Source organism: Nuphar pumila, chromosome 16 (assembly GCF_984573655.1).
Source record: "Nuphar pumila chromosome 16, dmNupPumi1.hap1.1, whole genome shotgun sequence".
In the NCBI taxonomy this organism is placed as follows: Eukaryota; Viridiplantae; Streptophyta; class Magnoliopsida; order Nymphaeales; family Nymphaeaceae; genus Nuphar; species Nuphar pumila.
The window spans coordinates 16796282-16820139 of NC_143264.1; the positions used below are offsets into that span (position 1 = coordinate 16796282).

Here is a 23858-nt window from a genome sequence, read left to right on the forward strand (position 1 = left end):
CTACCAACAACGCAGCACCCCCGTTGGCATCAATGTCACCTATTGTTAATCTAAAGAAGACTCCTTAATTTGGGCAGGGCTGACCATGTCCTTGTATTGAATGAGACTCTTGAGGGTTTGTAACATCCCATTTCACATGTGAATGGTGATGAATTGTATATATAGGCACATTTTTTGTCTTCATAATTGTAATTTTTGTTCATTTTAACAGCATGGTATATAAATCAATGTTGACTCTATGTAACAAGAAGGCTTTTTTGACATGGATTAACACTTTTTTAAAATGAAATCAATTGTTGAAGTTTCTTGTTTATTAGTACTTGTGATTTCATTGCTTCTTGTTCTAAAATGATTGATTGGTAAAGGTTGTTGATAAAAAAAATTGAAGTTGAGAAAGAAATAATTTACCTGGATTCGTTGAAATCCTTTTTAGAAGTGTGGGGGATGTCGTATATGAGTCTCAATCCTTCACCTAACAGGAAAGATGGATCCAGACAAGTTTTTTGATCTCTGTAGCCCGAATTGCACCGTTAGGATGCTTGAATATGCAATAAAGATCAAAAGTGTATAAGTATATGTTCTAAAACAATAAAAATTGGAATGAAAGAACGAATTTAAGTGAACCATTTGGAAAATTACCTTTTTCAGACTTGAGGGTCCATTCAACTTTTAGGTTCTTCCTTGATTCTGACAACGCTCTTGAGTAGGGATAATAGTGATCGTAGCTCTGACAACACCTTGGTGCAAGTAGGAAAGCTCGAGAGAAGAGACTAGGGCTCGTTCTCTCTAGTGTTAGGGCTCAGACCGAGAAATTCTAGGTAATCAGGTCCTAGGAGCAAGCCTTTATTTATAGAGTTTTTATATGAGATATGGATCACTAGATTCTTGGATCTGGGTCTGGCCCAAATGGGTTCAAGCCCATCCCTAAATGGGGATAAGGTCTATCAGAAACAATCCTCATTTTTTAAAAACATGCCAAAGAGGGTGGGGCAATTAGGGATAAGATAGGGATAAGTCAAATAGCTTATCCACACATTCGGAGTAGTGGATGGCAAAAGGGTTTTGTCGTCCTGTGTGTGAAGTAGTGAATAACAAAAGGGTTTTGTCATTCGAAGACCAAACGACAAAGTCTTTTGTCATCCCCAAAGCTAGATGGGTGAAACAAGGATGGGATGACACTATGTTGTGTCATCCCTAGAATGTCATCCCTAGGGACATAAAGGGACATGACGAGTTGGACAAGACTAGACAGCAAAGACACTTTGTCGTCTCTAATATCGGATGACAAAACCTACTGGACAACAAACCTACCAAACGAAAAAATATATATGATGATAAACCCTAAAAATTAGGGATTTTGTTATATTTTAGGTATTTTTCACAATTTCGTGAGATTTTCCTAAAATTCTAAGGGTTATACTTGACTTTTTGGATTTTTCTTAAACTATGATAGGAAATGACTCAGTTTGTGGATTTTTGCTTTAGGACCTGAGAAAACACTTTTCAACAATGTTATCATTTAGGCATCTTGGAAAAATTGAGTGTCTACAAATGTCTCTCTTTATCATCAATCGATGTGATTCATTTTATGACAAAGAAATAGACACACCTAATTTTTGAAATATATGAGATTGTGCTAAATCTCGCCAAATAAGGTCAGGCCAGTTTAAAATTCACTGGGTTATGAGGACCATTTAGGTCTCGTTGAATGAGGTCAGACCAGTGTTTTTAGAGAAAAAAACTAAGTTGCTGAGACCGTGATTGGTCCCTTCGAACGAGGTTGGGCATGTTTAAAAACCACAAGGTTGTGAAGACCATTTTGGTCACAACAAACAAGGTCAGACCAGTATTTTTTTAGAGAAAACTGGGTTGTCGAGACCGTGCTTGATCGCCTCGAACAAGGCCAGGCCAGCATCCAAAAGAGGGAGTTGGACTGTCGAGACCGTTATGGGTCTCATCGAGCGAGGTCAGATCAGTTCGAGGACAACTGGATTGTCAAGACTGTTTAATATTCTTGATGAGCGAGGTTTATGCCAGTGCAGGGCCAACTAGATTGACAAGACCATTTGATGGTCTTACCGAGTGAGGTCAGTGCTAGTGCAGGGACAATTGGATTGCCAAGACCATTTGGTGGTCCCCCAGTCACACATTCCCTTTTTTAAGTATAGACATCAAAGAAAGCAAGCAAAAGAGTTAGAGAGCAAAGCGACCGAGCAACAAAAGAAAGCAAGCAAGCTAATCGTTGTTTTCTTCTTTCATTCTAGAGGTGCCAGTGTCAAAAGGAGAAAAAACTGAAATATGAAAATTGTTATGGGTATTGCCGAATGAGGTTGGGCCATTTTAGAAATTACTTTATTTGTAGTAGAGAGAGAAAATGTTGGGCTTTAGGCACGGATATCACAAGAGGAATGTGGCTCCCTTTCATGCCTTTTATGCACATTTTGGTTTTTGATATGTGAATGATTTTCTTTTTGAGAATTTGTGGGCGCAAGCACCAGAAGTCGTACACCTCTTGTGGGTTCATGGATAGGGTAGAGTTGCCCCCCTAAGGTCTTAGGGAGGAGATACCCTTCCTAAAATAATCAATTTAGATGTGAGACTTTCTGCCCCACTAAGAAGAGTCAGGCATACTTCGGTCATGTAGCATCGAAAAGATGACAAATCTTTCTATGTACTTCTTAGACTCAAGATCCCTATGACTAAACTCTTTGATGCATGTAATGAGCTTTTATGATATGCAGTGAGACTCATGTAATTATAATAGAGTGTGTAGCCTATGATAGCTATGAATGATTAATCATATAAGGTCACAAGTTTTTGTTCTTTCTTAAAAAAATAGAACCTTTCTAACAAATTGATTCCTACACTTAAGATTCCTATACTTTAGACTTTCATTTTTTCAGGCTGGTATCAAATAGCGACACTCAACTTCACTGGTATTTTTGTTCTCTAATTTAGCCTTAGTTTTTTTTTAAGTGACTAGGGATACGAGATTAAGTCTCAAAGCATTCCTGCTAGGTCTTATGGTCCCCACTAAGACTTGGACTTTGAACGATTAGGGCTTGACGATAACGCATTCAAGTGCACCTTTTGTCCCTAGGTAAGTTTTCTAGAGTCTTTGTTTTTAGCTTAGAAGGAGTTTATTCTTCACTTTTGTTATCCTTTGACCTGAGACATGGCAACCATGGGTCTCATGACTTCTCAGTAAAGGAGGGATGCCTCTAATTATCAAACCTATGTCTTCAAAGGCCATATAACCAGCACTTGCCACATTGCTATATGTCTAGAGGTAAGTATTGACTTTCTCTTAGCACATGCCTTTCTATCCTAACCTCTACCTCTAAGGCAGTCTCATGATCAGAGCTTGACACCTTGCCATATACTCGAAGTAGGCGTTAGCCTAAATGCACTACTTTTTTGTGCTTTGATTTTTTTTCATGTTTTTTCAATAATTTTCCTACTAAGATAAAAGAAAAAGACTCTTCATGGGGCCAACTTATGAAGCAGATTAGCATAAAAGGTATTCAACACTCAACCATTTTCTTGGAGAGTTGGTTGCCTAGGTGGGTTTCCAAGGGATCTACATTTATGCATAGATACTAATCATGTGCCCCTATAATTCATTCTTATATACTTATGGGCTAGAATTATTGGATTAAAATACCTTTGCTTTATTGTATCACTTTCTTATCTTTCTCTAAGACTTGGATGTTTTATGTGGTAGCCTCTTGGGTGCAGGGACATACTTGGGGGAAGAACCATTTTAAAGAGAGTTGGATCTATTTTGAGACAAGATACTCAACCTTTAATGATCTTTCAATGATATGCCTTACTTCATGGTGAAGCTCTATACTCCTCCTATGATTGTTGGAGTCAAGGTGAACTAGATTGTCATAACTATTTTGGGTCTTGTCGAATGAGGTCTAACCAGTTCAACAATAACTAAGATGTGAATACCATTTTGTGGTTTCGCCGAACAAGGTCAGGACAGTGTCTAGGACAAATGGGATATGAAGACCATTATGAGTCCCACCAAATGAGGTTGAGCCAGTGTCCAGAGCTAAATTGGGCTTTCAAGACTATTTGGGTCTTGTCGAAGAAGGTCAAGCTGATTTGGGATTTGTATGCTTGGTTGCTAGAGGTTCTTTGTTACTTAAGAGATTGGGACTTTGGATGGCTTTGCGATGCTCTATCCTTGGGTTTTAAATAGGTTCAGACTCTTTTAACATGCCCCCACATGATTTCGACAGAAAGACATTATTGAGAATGATCTGAAAACAAAATAAGAGTTTGACAAGAGCTTCCTTAACCTTATCAATAGGAATAGTATAATCCTCCAATAAAGAGGATAACTTATATCCTAAAAAGAGAGATCGTTTTGAATTTTCTTGGCTTTTCTTATTTTTTTTTAGATTTTAGAATATTTTAAATTTTTTGGATTTTCAAAATTGTCTCATTTTTTTGGGATTATTTACTTTTTGGATTTTTTATTTTTATTTTTTTAAAAAAGTATTTTACAGAATCCAAGATTTGAAAGCTTACCTGGGGTCATGGGATGATGACACATGTAGGAGGTATTTCCTCCTCCATACTATTGTGGTCATGCTCTGATTTGTTGTCGCCTTGTTTTGAGCATGCTGATTTTTTTCAGAATGAGATAGGAAAAGGACCAAATTGTTGTTTGTCCTTTGTGAGCCCAGACTGCGTTAATGCAAAGGAAGTGCTAATCTTGTATCCTCTGTTGTGATAAAACCCCATACTGAGCTAATGATGGTTGACCTCTTTCTGAAGTGATCCTTCAGGACCCATGAGAGTTTTTCTCTTTTGCTCATTTTTTGTTCAAGTCCTTTATGGCCTAGACCTTGGGTCCCTGTTTTTGTTACTGCTGGGAGAGGTTCTCTCATCTCCTGCTGGTTTTTTCTTAATCCCTCGAAAGGTTGGTAGCCCATGTGCAAAGCGATTCTCTATCCATTACCACATTTTTACACATGTTGATACATGGTGTGATTCTTGAGGTGAGAGTTATTCATCCTGCCTTTGTTCTTAAAAGCCTTGGGCCTTTTGGAGAGGCCTTTGACTGTCACTTGGCCCAAACTAGATGATACATATTCATGATTGAGATAGATGATTGGATTATTTCTTCCTTCAGCCGAATTGTTGGTACGTCAGTCTGCTCCTTAGATTTGGATAATAGAGACTGTACATGGAGGTCATCCTTCTCTGTGATGGATGTTAGGAGAGGGACCTTGATGTGATTGTTGTCTAGTAGGTTTAGATGAATCACACTTATCTAAAATGAGTCTCTTGAAATTTCTTGGTTCTTCCACAGAACATGTCTTATTTGTATTCTCGCCCCTCTTTGGTAGTAGACTTGGCGACCGGCAGATGGCTGATAAGTACTGACATTACTCAAGAAGGCTCGAAGAATGCATGCCATTGAGTTGGCGGGCGGTCCTTGCTCTATAGCCTTTTCTGAAAACCAATTCTCTTTCGTTTCACAAGCTTGGACCTCTTCTTCTATATTATAAATTAGGAAGGGCTCTTGAAAAATGCTTAGGTTATTGTTAACCTGGTTTTGTGGTTTTTCATCAATCAATAACTCTTCACTCTCGATGTAGTCCTATATGATGTGCTCGAGGACAACACATTCTTCAGTGTTATGGATTACCACCCTATGATATCGACAATATTCAGGCGGATATTTACCATTCATTTGTGGCGAATCCGACACTTCAGGTAACTTTATGAGGCCATCTTGCAATAGAAGATCAAGGACATATAATCAAGCTTGCTTAAACTTTGTGAATCTCTAGTCTCTGGTCTACTTGGGATTGCCCCCATATCCATTCTCATTTGAGTTTGCCTTCTTTGAGGTGGTTTTTTGCCCTCAGTTTCCTTTCTTGGGTCTGTCCTGAGGCTCTAACAACATTGACTTGACCATTGGACGAGTTCGACTTCCTGTATATGTTGTTGTCTTTGTTTTTCTTCAGGAACTCATCATATACTTCTATTTTAATGCCTACCTTAAAGGCGGTAGCCTTTTGATGAGTTCAACATAGATTTCGACCTAAGCCACACTAATCAGACTCCTCAGAGATTATGAAAAGTTGTTCATGACACTCATTAGAGCATGGGAGTTTGAGATCAGTTCTTTTATATGATTGGCCATGGACTGCCATTTGTTGATGAATTCGTGGGCACCTTCCTCTTTCTTCTACTTTAGGTCATAAAGCTGACTTATGGTGGGGAGGGCCTCCAAGTTAGTAAAAATAGTCTATGAACAGGTTCATGATCTATTTGAACTCCCTGGCCTGTTGGAGGTTCAGGGTGGCAAACCATTCTAGAGTCTCTCCCTCTAGACTCCTGAGGAACTAGTTGATCAGCCTCGTTGTATCAATATTTAGTTATGCTACCCATGAACAAGGCCATGTGAGTTCTTGGATCCCCCTTCTTATAGAACTTTAGAAACTTGGGGGGAGTATCATCATCATCATACCCCTCAGGCAAAAAATCCTCTACAAAGTACTTTTTTCTATCCAGATCCATGTATTTCATTTTGGCACTAAGGTTTCAGACCATGTCCTCTAGAGACTTGATTTTCTTGTCCAATTCTGAGGATATGGTATGAACCAGGTGACTCAACCAGGGTCTATGAATTTTTCTTTCCCTATCAGACACCTGAGACTCATTGTACTGGTTGTAGCCTTTATCAAAATTTGACTCTTGGTCTCTCTTATCTTTCTTATAGGCACATGCTCCTTCACATTTTGACTCATGGGATCTTCTAATCTTTCTATGGGCTCGAGTTTGCTCTTATTGTAGCCTCTTTTGAATATCTCTCATTTTCTCATCTATTCGCTCCATGTTCCGGCAGGCTTATGCTAGCATATCCCTTTCTTTGGATCGAGCTATGAAATGTGAGGTCCCAGGGGTTCATCTCCTAGTGGACTCGCCTGTACTAGAGCTATCTGTCTCGTAATCTGCATAGAGACTTTTATGAGACTGGTAAGAGTGTCTTTCTTCATACCAATCTTTGAAATGCGAGGTCCTTAGGATTCACCTTTTGGTAGATTCATCTGTGTTAGAATTACCCATCTCGTAACTTGCATGAGAGACTTTACGAGATCAATGAGGGTACCGATGTGAGTTGAACTCAGGAAACATTAGGGCATTTCTCCTTTTTTGGCCATTCATAGACTCATCAAGATTGTTAGTATGGATCCTCTCTTTTGAATCCTCGTCGAATATGATGTTTTGCATCGTATGGGCTGACATCTTGTATGTGGGATTATCCAGAGGTGGTTCCTCAGTGAAGGATTGAACTTGAAGTTTTCAGGTTTTTGATTGGGCATTCATTATACCCCAAGCAATTGTTCAGACAAGTCCAAACAAATAGTGATAGATTTTTAAAATCACTGGGTACCCTAATTGTCCTTGAAATCTGTAAGGTCTCTTCAGGTTCTACAAATCAGGGTTACCTTCTGGGTCTACATCGATATACCCAACCAAACAACTTAAAGGTACTAATATAGAGTATCCGGCTCTAATGATATCACCACCGATATACCCAAGCTAAAAACTTAAGAGTAATGGTGGGGGATCCGAAGATCCAAATAATAGGATAAGAGATTTTTCAAAAACCCCAAATAAATGAGAGGCTCTAACTTAAAAGATGAGGGGATAAAAAATAGAGAGAGTACAAAATGAATCAAGCAATGTCTCAATCAAGACCCTAACTTGTTGGAGGTGATATTTTCCTATTTTCTAAGTAACATGAATTTTCTCCACCAAAAGTATGTAAAATGTGAGAAACCCCAAGCCTAACATTTATGCATGCATCTAATGCAAAAAAACCTATACTTGAGATAAAACAACTAAAGAAAAGAAAAGAAAAGAAAAGAAACTAAACAAATTATCTATCAGAAGGAAGCAAAAGAAGACACCAGTGAGATCTACACCTTATTAGTATGAATGGTAGAGTCATCCAGACAACGAAAGCTACTGGACGACCATTGTGTCAGTCAAAAGAATTCTGGTTGTTGCTGCTGCAGACAAAGTGGATGACACTACTTACTAGACGATTGACCTTCTAAACTACAGAAGTCTGGCAGTGTAAACACCCCAAATTTTTCAGGTTCACTTCTGGACACCTCAAAAACTTTTTAAAAACTTTTTGAATTCTGATTTTAAAAACTTTTATTCATTGCACAAGGATTCACCTCAAACTACCTCTTGTATTCTCTTTCTAAAAGGGTGAAACTTCTGTGAGATAAGAAGAACAATTCAAGCTTTTTTCTGTTGGTCAACTAAAAGGAATAAAGGAAAGATCCTCGGTATGGCCGGCAGAGGAGAATTCAATGATGTTGAAAAGTCAGAAATAAATTGATATTGACTATAGCAATGAAACATTTTTAAAAGACAGTTCTTCTGGCAATAAGGCAGTGGAAATATCCTGTATGGTATAGAACCCACTCCATTTCTCCTAACATTCAAGCATAGTGAATTACCTGCAAAAGGGATCTCTCAAGTATCTCTAAGTTGAAGGATGATATGAGAGTTTTAGATCTTTATAGATAAAGAAGATTCAGATCATCACCAAGTTGAAGGCTGATGTGATGAACTTCCATTACAAAATGCTTGTTTTATGCTACAAGGAATAGATTTTTAACCAAGAAAGACACAACCTGTTTGTAAGAGGGGAATTCTCAATTGTCACCAAGTTGAAGGCCGACATGAGAGTCTAATCCTCGGAGACAATGAAGGCTTTGATCATCTTCAAGTTGAAGAAGGATGTGACGTGCTCTTCTAGGGAAGATTTGAAATATCTCCAAGTTGAAGGCTGATAGGCCGAACTTCCCGCCAAACCCCAAAAAGAGCTCAAATTTCGATTTTATGTGTCAAAAGAATGCAAAGGGATATGATGGATAAACCCCGTATATCAAACTGCCAAATTGCCAAGAATCGTCTTCACTTATATAAAATTCCTTGTTAATATCTTTTCATTGAGAACGATTCCTCTCTTTTTATACCAAGAAAATGGATAGATTCCTTGAAGAAATCCCATAGCAACAATTTGAATTTGATTTTTGATTTTTGATTCTATGAGTTAGTCTGATTGGAGGTAATACTCCAGGTAGACGAGGGAATATCTTTTGCACATACGTGCACATTTCCAACATTTTTTAATCAATTATAATTTTTGTGATATTGGAAAAATTTTCTGGCTATCCTGACATGAAGCGAGAGTTTGACTTCTTTTTGATGAATCCTTGTGCCTTTTTATCATCCCTCTTCAGGATTTAAAAACATGAGTTTTCAAAGTCCTTCCCTTCTTTTGGGTTTGAGCGCTCAAACTCTCAAATCTTACATATTCCCTATTTTCCTTCACTATCTTGCCGTAGACAGTTCCAACTCAGGTTTAAGGTTGAACCTGAATCTTCACAAAAGCTTATTTCAAAAGCTTATTTTGTCTAAGTCATGAGCCCCCCCTTACAAACTTCCCTTTTCAAAGCTTTAGGGACTCCATTTTTTCTTACCTTTTGCAACCTCTTTCAGATTTGGGGCAAAACCCAAAAGTACCATCACGGTTTCCTCACCCATTGTTATCAAAAGTTCTTTATTTTCAAGGATTTTGTTCTTTTCAAAGCCATTCAGGATAAGGGATTAAACCTGAACCTCATTAAATGAGGGATTTTCAAAATCAATTCTTCCATACTTAGTTCAAAATTTTTAACTGAGGCATTTTTGTCTTCAAAATTTGGCATGTTTTTCTTTGACACTAAGCCCGACTTTCAACCTGCTTAGTAGCAAAGAGGGGCATCTGTAAACACCCCAAAATTTTCAGGTTCACTTCTGGACACCCCCTTTCACAGATGTCAACTCTTTAGTATAGTGTAGGAGTCTAACCCCTGGTCTATTCCAGTTCAGGTGTCATTTTACCCCAATTTTGTTAGTAAAATTACCATTTTACCCCTAAGTCACCTTAGACCCTTGTCAGTTAGGCTTAGCGAAGTCCTGTTGTTTCTTCATTTAGGACCATTAATTTTTAGTATTTTTTTTGAAATTCTGATCTTACAGATGTGTTCAGCATGATTGATTTACTAGAAATTGACACTTGGATAATTTGATTTTGATGCATGAGTAGATTTTTATAAGGTTCAAAAATCAACTGTATATATTTTTTATAAAATTTTGAGGCTTTGATCAATTTCTTTTTTTCGTCCAAAATACTTGATCCAGGTGTCAATTCTTAGTAAATCAATCATGATAAATTAAAAAAATATATATACTAAAAAAAATCTTGGCATGTAGGGTTGTAAGTTTTGAATATGGTAGGTTTTTCTTTCTCTTGTTTGGGGAAGGTAATTAATCTTTTACCAAAGGGCAAGGAGAAAGAGTCAAAACATTCTCTTAAAATAGGTGGCTAACGTGGCGCATACTGGTTATTCAAACATGGGATAGTGACTCTCACGTCGCTCCTCCTCATCAACCTCTCTCTCTCTCTCTCGGGAAAACTAATTAACAAGAGGGTTGTAACCAAAACAGGATGGCATGTTATTTCTTCCATCAGGTGTTTTTTAAGGGAACAATCATTCTGGTATAGCTTGGTGGGTGTTGACAAAGGAGGATGTCCATGGTGGTAGGTGACGACTCACATTAGAACGAAATGGGTTTCAATGAGGAGAGAGAGAGAGTCATGAGAAGGAAAAAGGAGAACTTGGTGAGCACAGTGAGAAGCCGAAGAGGCAGGCGAGTGAGGCCTCATTCTGCGAGACAGAGGATGAAGAAAAGGAAGAAGGCAAAGATACCAATCAACTGGACTTAGGTCCTCAGTGTTCTCTCAAGGAACAGCTTGAGAAAGACAAGGTCTCTCTCTCTCTCTCTCTGCGTGGTTACTTTTGTTTAATGGTGTATATTGGTTAGGATGATGAGAGCTTAAGGAGATGGAAAGAACAACTCTTGGGAAGCGTAGATTTGGAGTTTGTTGGAGGTCTCTCTCTCTTGGTGCAGGTTGGCAAACTGCATGAGCCCAAATCATCTTTTCAAGCTTTCAAAATCGGATTTATTTGGGTTTCAATCCGCCAGTCGTCTGCACTGCCCATGTTGTTCACCGAGAAAGCCTTCACGCAGTCAGCAACGACACCATCTTCTGTTTTTGGTGGCCGCTCAAGCTTGTTCAGTGCTTCAATCGTTTTCCACTCCTCTCTGTCGCCATCATCGTCTTTAGTAGGTGCTCTCGTAGACAGTGGAAATCCTACCTCTGATGACTGCTCTTCTGGCGCTCCTTCCAGAGGTGCTTTGACTATGCATGGTGATGTTGGTGCTCCTCTCAGGAACCCATTTTTTTGGAATCCACTGTCCTTCATGTTCTCACGCAGGTGGTTTCTCGGTTCTCGATCTTTTCAGCCGCCAAGAGCCTCTTTGTTTGGCGCTATCGAGGCTTTTGGGAATTTGACCTATGATGATGACACTCATGACCAACAATCTGCCACCATCCCGTTTCCACATGCTCACACTTCCAATATCTCTACTGTCAAGGTCGTTGTGCCAGTATCAGCCGATGCCTCAGCCTGTGCTCCCGTTTTGCACGATTTTGCGACGGCTTCTAGAGACATGTGTGGTGCTTGTAAGCATCAATTTTTTGAGAACTCACAGTTCATCATTTTCCCATGTAGGCGTTTTGATGGCCTGGCAGTTCACGTTATGAGTTTCAATGCCTTATCCTATCGCGCTATCAACTGCATGGTGATCCGCTTGCAGGCTCCTTTCCTTCTACCTCCTGCGGAGTTCGTGTTTCGTCACCCTTCACATCTAGCAGTCAGTCAAGGTTTGTCTGCGGAGATGGTTACTTTTACCTCTGGAGACTCATCTCCTGGGGGTGCTGATCCTACAGTAGGGCAAAGCCATCTCTTTTTTACGCTGGGTATCGAAGTTAATGAAGCTGCTCGACTTCTCGATGCTTCTCTTTCCTCGCAACAACTGCTTTATATCTCGGGCGTCATGCTCGCATCTGTTGCTGCGGTCTCCAACCTTCTCCCTTCTTCTATGGCAACCCAATCTGGGGTCGTTCTTCATATGTTGACTCCTAGCTCGTTCCATCAATCAGGTGCTGGGGCCTGTTATGCCCGCCGAGGGCGTCGTTGCAACCCGCACCCCTCGGCCTCCCATGCTGGTGGTTCTCATCGGCGTTTAGGCAAAGCTCGCACCCCTCAGAGTTTTGCTGACTTTCAACTATGAAGGCTCTATGCTAGAATATCATAGGACTGAATTCTCCCGACAAGCGTCTGTTCCTGGCAAACTGGATTCGCCAGAAAAATCCAGATCTCATTGACATTGCGAAAGAAAAATGAAAAATGCCTGAAATTTGGAGAGGGTCAAACTTCTTCTTTAAGCTCGCAGTCTACTGCGCTGGTGGTATTCTTATTCTCGGAAAGCCTTCTATGGGTATCTCCCAAGTCAACAATGGTCTGTTCTCTCTTTCGATTGCTCTTTCCTTGAAAGCGGGAACCCATACAACGATGGTCACTATTGTTTATGGCCCCATCCATCCTCCCCTTCGACTAACGTTATGGTCTGATTTGAGTAGGATTATCGGTTCTTTTGGGAGTTGCACCTTTTTATGGGAGACTTTAACTGCTTGTTGTCTATTAATGACTCAAATCCTCCTATTTCTTCGACTGCCTCTATACGGGGTTTCCATGATTTTGTCGAACAACATCAGCTTTACTCTGTTCCTCCTACTGGCAAGTCTTTCTCGTGGTCGAATAGAAGGTTTTGCCTATGCTACAAGCTGCTCGACCGAGTGCTCATCTCCCCCGATTTGCTGAAGATCCTTCCCGACATCACTTGCTTCCTGCTTTCTCCTTTTGACTCGGACCGTAGCCAGGTTGTCACTCGTTGAGGGAAAGGTTTTACCTCTGCAAGGACTTTCATCTTTGAAAAGTGGTGGGTGGAGGAGCCAAACTTCGAATCTGTGGTCTATCGTTCGTGGAGCAAGCCTTCTACTGCGGTCAGGGCCACCGTCTGGTGCCATGAGAAGCTTTTCTGCCTCAATCGCGACATCAAAGCTTGACTTCTGAATCATAATATCAGTAAATTCTAGCGAATGGATGTCTGGGAGCAAGAGCTGTCAACCATTCATCATTCTATGTCTTTCCCGAACTCTCTTTCTGATTCGACTATTCAAAGCTTAAAGGCCAGATCCACTGAGCTTTCTTTGCTTCTGCAAACATGGCAGATCAAGGATGAAATTCGATGGAAACAACAGGCAAGGGTGTATTGGTGTGCGGCTGGTGACAACAATACTAGCTTCTTCCACTCCTACGCTTGGCACTGCCACAAGAGGAACGCTATTTTCTCTATCTCCATTGGGGGAGTTAGCTACTCCACTGACAATGTCTTTCTAGCGGTTTCTCACTATTTCAAGACCCTTTATATTACTCAGACCTTTGTCGATGACACTATTGACCCTCTTCTCGTATGAGCTATCGATCAATCTCAAGCCAGAGCTATGCAATCTAAGTTTGCTGACGCTGAAATCATTTCGGCTATCAATGGTCTTTCAGGATGGAAAGCTCCTAGCTATGATGGCTTTCTCATGGATTTCTTCTGTATCTTTTGGTCTTGCATTCAGCATGTCGTTATCAATGTCTTCGCTGAGTTCCATCGCAACTGTCGGCTGCCGGTGCACACACACTTAGCCATTGTCTCTCTCATCCCAAAGGACGTGGCGACCTCTGATATCTCGAGGTTCCTTTCGATTTCAGTTATAAGTGCGCTCTACCGCATTATTGCTAAGGTTTTGGCCAATAGGCTTAAAGTCGTCGTTGCTCAAATCTTCTCGGACTCCTAGTTCACTTTTATCCCCCACAGGCAGATTCGACACTAATTCATCTTGGCATCAGAAGTTCTTCACTCTTTGCATATCAGCGGCCAACCTTTCTTCTCTCTCATGTTTGACTTCCATAAAGCCTTTGACTCAGTTCATTGGCCTTTCTTATTCCACATGCTTACCAACTTCGGTATCGGTCGCCATTTCTCTCGATGGGTGCGCGAGCTGGTATCAAATGCTCACTCTTTGATTAAGCTCAACGGAGCAAGAGGTAGGCAGTTCAAGCTTGGGTGCGGTATTTGGCAAGGCTGCCCTCTCTCCCTTTTGTTATTTAACGCCATCTCCGAGGGTCTCATGGTGTTGTTCAAGAGGACAATGGAAAAGGCATAATCGATCACATCGGCATCCAAGAATTCCTTCATCATATTCTCACCTATGCTGACGACATGATCATTTTCGGCCACACTTCCGTGCAATAAATGCTGAGATTCAAGCTCATCCTTTAATTTTCCCTCTCTTTCGGGTTTATCCTTTAATGACAGTAAATGTTGCCTGTCCATGTTCAATGTCTCATCTTCTTTGCTGGCCGCCAAAAAATAGATTTTTAGCTGCGCAACTTCGGATTTACCTATTTTCTATCTGGGTCTCCCTTTACAAATAAAGCGCATCCTCTCAACCACTTAAACTGACACTATCCAAAAAGTCCAGACCAAAATTTCTTCCTGGCAGACTTCCTACCTTTTCATCGTCGGTCGACTTACCCTTATTAGGCACGTCTTGTCTTCTATCCCAAAAATTTTTATGTCCATATTTTTGATGCCAAAGGGTGTGGAGAAAAAGTTCTTCAGTTTGATGGCGGATTTTCTTTGGTCTGGTTGCCACATTCGAACTAAGCGTCACCTGGTTGGATGGAACTCGTTGGTGTTACCAAGGTGTATGGCTGGTCTGGAGATCTTTGCTCCCAGACTAAGGAGTATTGCTCTCATTATGAAGCAATGCTGGATGGCTCACCATCCAGGCAATCCGTGTGCTCCTCTGCTCCATGCTAAGTACGATTTTCTTGAGTCGGTCCATTATATCCGTTGTCTCTGTAGGTTTCATATCTCGCACTTGCGTCGCATGTGACTTAAGGCCATGTCTTTTGTCCTCATGCAAGATGGTGGTCCCGGTCCTGACGCACAGTTTTTGTAATGGGCAATTACGCCTAGCGGCGTTTTGTGCACCAAAACTCTGTATCAGTCTCTTCTTTCTCCTGGGGTTGATTGGCTTCCTAAGCGTCTTTATGGACGAATGGGCCAACTCTCCTCTCTCGGTTCTTAGCCTGGTTAATTTTACACGATAGAGTACATACGAACAACTTTCTTAAGAAGATGGGTTTTCAGTATCCGAGTAGGTGCGTCCTTTGCCAAGCGGCGGAAGAATCCACCTTCCATCTATTTTGGGCATGCTCAAACTTTGTAGATCTCTTTAAAAGTACGTAGAATCAGCCTGAAGTAATCGTGAGACAAGAATCCTTTGTGCTCGACCTTTTGTGGGGTCCACCGCAGGTTCGCAATTGCAAGCAATGGCAGTTGATATGGAGAACTTGGCTTCTTACTTCTTGGTGAGCTGTGTGGATGACTCGTAACAATGCGATCTTTCGTCAAATTTTGGTTGCTTTCAATAAGATCGTTCATTGCATCTTGGTTGATGTGTATGCAATTTTGCGCTTCTTATCCACCCCCTTCAGCCGCTTTCTCTTCCTCAAGACCCTGACTGATCTTTGTGTTCTCCTATTTTTTATGTTTTGCCTTCGTGCTTTTGGCCCTTTGTTTTGATTCTGTTGTTTTATCGTTTTCGCGGGCTCAACTTTTTGTTGATCCCCAACCGTAGTAATGTTGATGTTTCTTTCGGCTCTATCTCTCTCTGATTAGGTGATAGAACATGCTCGAGCCGATCACCGGTTGTTTTCATTTCTTTTCATTTTTTTTTCATTTCTGTTTTTTCAAAAAGAAATTTGTTACCTGTTTTCAAGAGCTTATGCTCATAGTGGCATGATATTTTAGTCTCGGCAAAATTTTCGAGAGGGAAATTCTTTCGAGATTCGAAAAATCTGTTTTACTTGGGAGCATTTTGGAAAAAATCACCTTGTATAACAATATATTAGAATATAACTAATGTAAAAATATAGCAAACATTCTTTATTGTGTTAATATCGCTACAGATAAATATATGATAGTTTCCAAATGTCACGAGACGTTCTCAAGTCAGGAGATATTTTGAAAATATCCTATTTTTTGGTACTACGTTAGCCTTTAAAAATAACATAATAACATCTCAATATTTCCGAAGTATAGACAATTTTGCGACATAGTGTGCGTGCTATGCACTAAAAATACAAAATTATGATTGCAATTAGAAAGGATATATATATATATATAGTGATTGGTAGCTGCACAATCTATAGGTGTGCAACTGCCAGTGGAGTTTTGCTGAGCGTCTGGCAAAAAACGCTGAAAACCGTAAAAAACATTCCAAAAAACTTTAGGGCTTGAAACTGCCACTAAAAATCTTTTTTTAAAATAGTGGGCCCATCCCCTAGCGGGCATTAGCGATACTTTAAAGTGTTGCTAAAGGTCTCAGTTAACCCCAATGGAACTAGGCCCTTTAGCGGCGCTTCAAAAGTGCACTAATGCTAAAAAATGCACAAAACCACATTTTTGTGCTGTTTTCACTAGCGTGCTGACCGTCCATCACACATGCAATTGACGGCCAGCATGATTCCACTGTAGCTGCACACCTAAGATAGTGCAGCTACCACTTTTTCTATATATATATATAGGGTTTATATTTGTTACAGTCGAGTTGGAATCTCATCATGCCTGTTGTGTTGACTAAATGCAACCTTATAGATATGTTTAACATGCTTGATTTAATAGAAATCAACTCATTGATCATGCTTTTTAAACGAAATAACATGTTTTTATGAGTAAAAAAATTTGGTACCTTAGTGGCTATTGATTTTTGGATAGACAGAAACACTTGTAAACCGATCAGATTCTAGCAATCCAAAAGCCAGTTCCCACTAAATAAAACATGTAGACCATATCTATAGTGTTATATGTGAGAAAAAACAAACAAACAAGGGGGTTTGGCCCATTTGCTAAGTCAATTGTACCTACAATCGACTGCAACAAATATTAACTCATATATATACAAATTAGGGATTATACTGCCCCTTTTTTTGTCAGGTCAAATTAGGACCCTCAAAAAATCATAGTTTTAGGTGATTTATACTATATCTGAACCATTAGATGTGTTTTTTATTATTTATTCAATAAAAAACATGTTTTTGATTAAGCATCTTTATGCTCAAATGTGTAATTTAAAGGGGCAAAAAACAATTCAGATTCTCTATAGTTGCACACCTAAGGATTGTGCACCTCTCTCTCTCTCTCTCTATATATATATATATATATATTAAGAAACAAAAACCACCTTTGGTGTGTAGCTAGAGTGGAATCATGCTGGCCATCTTCAGAGCTTGTGATGGATGGCCAACACGCAAAAACAATGCTAAAATGCTAAAAAAATGTGTGTTTTTATGTTTTTTATCATTAGAGATGCTTTTGAAACACGGCTAACGCCCCTAGGGGACACACGTGACATTTTAAAAAAGATTGTTAGCGGCATTTCAGAAACGGCCTTTTTGCATGGTTTTTTACGATTTTAAGCATTTTTTGAGGGGAAAAATGATGAGCGACCATCACACATGTGATGGACGCTCAGGGAAAATCCGCAGCTACCACTCACTATATATATATATATATATATATATATATAGAGAGAGAGAGAGAGAGAGAGAGAGAGACGCTAACTGTCCATCATGTGTGATGGACGGTCATTGTGAAAAAACATAAAAAATGCAGAACAAACATGAAAAGCGCAAAGACATCTTTTAAAGGTCCCAGTTCCGCTGAGACCTTTAGCAGCACTTTAAAACGCCGCTAAAATCTCATTTTAGAAATCCTGTGCATGCCTCGTAAGCCTTTATCGGCGCTTTGAGAGCACGCTTAAGTTTTTTTTTTAAGTAAAAAAGACATGTTTTTGCATGCTAACCATCGATCATGCACGCACGATGGACAGTCAATGCGATTGAACACCTATGAATTGAGAAGCTACCAATATATATATATATATATATATATATATATATATATATATATATATATATATATATATATATATATATATATCTCGAGAGAGAGAGAGAGAGACTCTGCCATACAAAATGCCACCGAAAGTGTGGACATGTACAGGTGAATTGGTTTGGGTACAAATCCAAGTACTTTATAAATGGGTTAGATTCCAAGTAGGTCCATTATTTGACTGGGTCTACTTGCTCAAGTTTTAAGTTGACCCAATTTAATTTTAGATCAAATTAGGGTCTGGGTATAGGTGAAAATATATACTGATATGGGTTAATGGAGTTGGGTATGTTCTCTAGCAATATAGTGTAACTGGATCTGGTTCTTGCACCCAGCCTTCAGGGGTTTCGAAAATTGCAACCAAACCAGATCCACTGTGATATAGGATAGCTTAAGGGTCTGGGTAACAATGAAAATATAGAACCTTACGGGTTAATGAGTTGGGACTCATATTGGGTCATGTACGAACAGTTTTAATTTGAGTAGCTACATTGTTTACAGGGTCTACAGTCAAACCCTTACAAATCCTAGTGCACCACCTATAAGACCCAACTTCCCCTCTCATTGGCATATTTTCTTGCAATTAAAATTCAATTTTTCAGACTATAAAAAAAGTTTCAACTTTTTCCTATAAGACACACATAAGTGAAATGTATCAGTTGAATGATATTTTTTTCATGATTTTTTTTTTCAAATAGTATTAAAAAAATGCTCTACTAACTTGGAATGGTTTCTAAATATTAGCCTTACCTTCAACAGCTAGCTGGTACCAGTAGACATTATTGTCTATGTCGATATTACCATACAAGGTTCATCATGTCTTCCACATACTGATCAAGAAAATAATGTAAAGTTTTGATCATTTTTTATAAACATGAAACTTTTTAGTATGCATGTTTATAAGTTGGAAAGGACGGGAGGAAACGATAGAGATATTATTGATAACGAGGAAGGCGTTATGTGGATAAGTTGAAATTTTTTGCATTTCATATTTGTTGAAAAACAATGGCAAAAATAATTCTATATGTATGATGTATAAAACATAAAAATAATAAAATCATAGGATAAAAATCCCTTAAGAATCTACTGATAAAAAAATATATACCATGATAGTATTGTGATATATTTATTTTATTTTTTAATTTTCAATCTTAGTTGACATCAAGGGAGATATCATAGAATATATTCAAATAAGGTATGAATATTAGGAAGTACTTGTGTAGGAGTCTCAAATGAAAACAGATCGTATTCTATGACATATGATACTTCGATCCTGTCCGTCCAATCAAATGCATGCATACCTTGTTCTCAAGTATTGCGATGCATTCAGTTGGATGGCTAAGATGGACTTATGATGTGCAATGTTGTAAGATATGATCCTTTTTTGACAAATATGCTACGAGGAGCTATCAAAAGGAACACAATAAAACATCTAAATCCTGCACCCCAAGAAAAAAAACTAAGACACCTTGCTGGGATATATAAACAGGTGGGATTCGGTTCAGACGTAAACATCAAATCCTACATAGCAGAACACTGTTTTAATCAGATTCAGATTTGGAAGTGGATTTCAAAGTAAAAGCTTCCAGGATTGTTCCAATATAAACTGGCATGCTGAAGTTTTATGGCAGACTGAAAACGGAAAAGAGCAACTCAGGTGGTCTACACTCAGTCTCTCGAGTGCATCTATTTTACATTGTGACAAATGCCAGGATGTTCTAGAAAACATTGCAAGAGAGAGAGAGAGAGAGAGAGAGAGAGAGAGAGAGAGAGAGAGAGAGAGAGAATTCCATTGGTTGGCTAGTTACAGGGAAGCATTTGTTATTGTGACATTCTATATAAAAGAGTTTTTGAGTTTTACAACAACAACAACAACTACTACAACTAAGCCTTCATCCCAAAACAATTGGGGTCGGCGATATGAACCAACAAAGAAAATCATTCTGGGCCTTCCACATGAATCCTTCTCCTCCAATCATTTCTATCAAATGCCATGTCCTCGGTGAGGTTCAAAGCATACATATCCTTTCCTATTATCTCCATCCAAGTCTTCCTAGGCCTACCCCAACCTCTTTTAACTAATATATTTTCCCATTTCTCCATCCTCCTAACTGGAGCATCATTAGGCCTTCGCAGAATATGTCCAAACCATCGTAAACGATTCTCTCTTATCTTATTTTCAATGGGTGCAACGCCTACCTTCTTACGTATCTTCTTGTTTCGAATATTATCTTTTATTGTATTTTCACACATCCATCTAAGCATACGCATATCAGCTACACTCATTTTTTGAATATGATGTCTCTTGGCAGCCCAACATTCCGTACCATATAGTAAAGCAGGCCTAATAGTCATCCTATAAAACTTTTTCTTCAACCGCAATGACATTCTACGATCGCACAACACTCCAGTTGCACTTTTCCATTTCATCCACCCAACCTTTATCCTATGATTTACATCTTCATCAATTTCTCCATACTTTTGAATGATAGATCCTAAATATTTGAAACAATTATCCACTGGTATTTCTTGCTCACCAAGCTTCACTACACTCTCATCACTACTTTGTTGCTTACTAAACCGACATTCCATATATTCTGTCTTATTCTTACTCAACTTAAAACCTCTTGCTTCCAATGTCTGTCTCTATAATTCTAACTTAGCATTAACCTCAGCTCTCGACTCATCAATCAAAATAATATCATCAGCAAACAATATACACCACGACACATTTTCTTGAATTGATCTCGTAAGCTTATCCATCACTATAGCAAATAGGAAAGGGCTTAAAGCAGTTTCTTGATGTAACCCAACCGTTATAGGAAAATTGATTGTCACCCCTCCACAAGTGCAGACATTGGTTACTACTCCTTCATACATATCCTTAATTATACTAATGTACTTGAGAGAAACACCTTTCTTCATCATTATCCATCAAAGAACATCCCTAGGTACTCTATCATATGCCTTCTCCAAATCAATAAAAACCATATGCAAATCTTTGTTCCTCTCTCTATTTCTCTCAATAAGTTGTCTAAGAAGATGTATAGCTTCCATAGTTGATCTTCCAGGCATAAAAGTTTTTGAGTTTTACCTTTGAACATTTCATACAAAAGGCTCTTTCGAAGTTTCTAGATCCGCTACGTTTTAGTGAGAGATCATGGTTATTTGAGAAATATTATATCTTGATTAGTACCTAAATGTGGTTTGGGATGCTTTTGCTGTTTCCGCTTCCTTGTAGAAAGTTTGGAACCAGAGGTGAGGATTTTGAGCCTTTCAATCTTGTTCCCTGGTAGACCTGAGATGGTTCTTCCCATTCTTTTGCCACCCAATTCAAGCGGCCCCTTGTTTGTTCTCAAAGGAGGATGCCACTAAAGCCTCAAGTTCTCATTCATGGTCAGCAATAATATTGTCTCTGGCCTCAAGTACACCAACACTGTCTGGAAAACTGGTGTTAAAGGTAACCCTATGTTTGAATTATCGTGTGTTTTTGGAGATGAAATGAAGAACCTTAATTGTGGTTTTATTTGGGGATGTAAATAGTTCAAATTCAGGTTGGGTATAGCCAATACCAGATCCTACTGATTGGATGTTGGATAAACAGATTTTCGATTCGGATTCAAATTTGGATGGTGAAAAGCTCATACTAAATCTGATTTTGTATATGTAACTGGATTCAGATATCCGTCAGTCAAATCTGTTTATCCATCGGATTTGGTAGCAAAAAATATCAAAACCATGTCTGCATCCAATTATAATCGAATATGGTTTTGACTAAACGGAATCTGATTCGATCAGATATCAGACAAAATCCAATCCATTGACATCTCTAGTATGATTCCTGCTTGCTCTTACACAAATGAGGTTTGTTCGATCCTGTTTGAAAGTTTAATGGTTAAAAATGAAATTTTAGTGGACAGTACAAAAGAGATGCTGGGAACTTTTAGTCCCCAGCAAGACCCTTACACTCACGAGATAGCAGAGGAGACGACACCGTCTGGCATGTTTGCTAGAGGAACATATTCGGCTAGATCAAAGGTGTGCAATTACTTGGCCTTCTCTTTGGTTCTTTGTTTCATTCAATTTTGCTTATATATTGCAGCACCCACATCGCCATCTAAAGATATAAAAGATTGGTTGGACAGCAGCAACATGGTCCTATGCCTTTCATCAATAACTGTATATACTAATGTTGTGATATAAAATGCCACAGATTGTAGATGATGACAACAAGTGCTATCTAGAGATCAACTACACGTTCGCTATCAAGAAAGACTGGCCAGCATACAGTTGATGATCAGGCAACTTGTGAGAATGCTTATTAACTTGTTTAGCACTATCTTATATATAAGATGTTCAGATCAACTTGCAAACTTAATCATTTTGTAACAGAAACCAGTTACACAAGTGACTCCGGCACCGCGCCTTCTACAGCAGCTTCTGATTAAATCGATCCCCAGTTCAGCAGCATAATGGACAGGAACTTTTTTTTTCAACAGAGAATGCTGGAGTTAGGCAGACCCCTACCAGTTATACAACTATATACCATTGAGATTCGAACTTGCAACATCCCAACACATGGTGACGTGCACTAACTGCTCCGCCCGGACAAGCAGAGCCCCCGTTGGTATAATGGACGGAACTTAATTATTCAATTTGGGTATTACAAGATCGTAACGGGTCAACATACACCAAGAAAACTTTGTTGGGAATTTGTGGCCTGTTCTTGTGGTTCTTATGGACGTGTGTTTATGGACGTGTGTTTATCTTGAGTCGATACATATCCTTTGCTTTCTATATGCACAAATGCACTATTTCATTTCTGATTATTGTTATGTTTCCCAGTATTCTTCATTTTGTTTCAGTGCTCTAATCCATATTGGTAATCTCTTTCTTTTAGGAAAATGATTGTGCAATTATTGGCCTTCTTTTTTAATTTATCATTTTGCGGCACTTCGTTATTGCAATCAACATGCGCTGCTCAACAGGAGATCTAATTAATACACACACTCTTTCCTTTTATATATATATATATATATATATATATATATATATATATATATATATATATATATATATATATATATATATATATATAGAGAGAGAGAGAGAGAGAGAGAGAGAGAGAGAGAGACCACCGAGGTGGTATCCCATGTGGTAAGCGTGGTCCTGGGTCAGGCTGAAGGCCGAGGATCGAATCCTTCCCCCACATGGGGTGGCTCCGCTTAACCCCAATATATATATAGTGATAAGTTGCTGCGCTACTTCGTGTGGAGTGCAGTTAAGCGTCCATCACACTGTTTTTCCTCAAAAAAAATGCTGAAAGTGTGAAAAAATTACGCAAAAGACTATTAGTGGCGGTTATCGACCACTGCTAAATTGCTTTTTTAAAATGTTTTCAGCTTTTTTCAGGAATTTTGCGTGCTGGCTGACCATCACACGTGATGATAGACAGCCAGCATCGTTCCAGCGTAACTGCACACCTAAGGGTTGTGCAGCTACCAATTTCACTCACTCTCTCTCTCTCTCTCTCTCTCTCTCTCTATATATATATATATATATATATATATATATATATATATATATATATATATATATATATAATATGTGCATTGGGTGTATCGTCGGTCAAGGGTCGGGCGCGCCCAACATGTTCGTTGCTTTTTTCTGTGATTTTGAGTTTTATCTGCTGTCACGACAGCCACCAAATCACGCATTTATGGTCATTGATCTTGCACAATCAGTAACGGAAAACTGTCAGAAAATACATGTCTGATGATACCCCTATATATATATAGGGTTAACATTGGCTACTAATAAAATTAAAGAACTAATGACTA

At 39.0% G+C, this 23858-nt stretch overlaps 1 pseudogene; it reads left to right on the top strand.

Moving 5' to 3' along the window:
• Nucleotides 1–1947: 1947 nt before the first annotated feature.
• On the top strand, nucleotides 1948–22312 carry LOC149813030 (rho GDP-dissociation inhibitor 1-like; annotated as a pseudogene).
• The last annotated feature ends 1546 nt before the right edge of the window (nucleotides 22313–23858 follow it).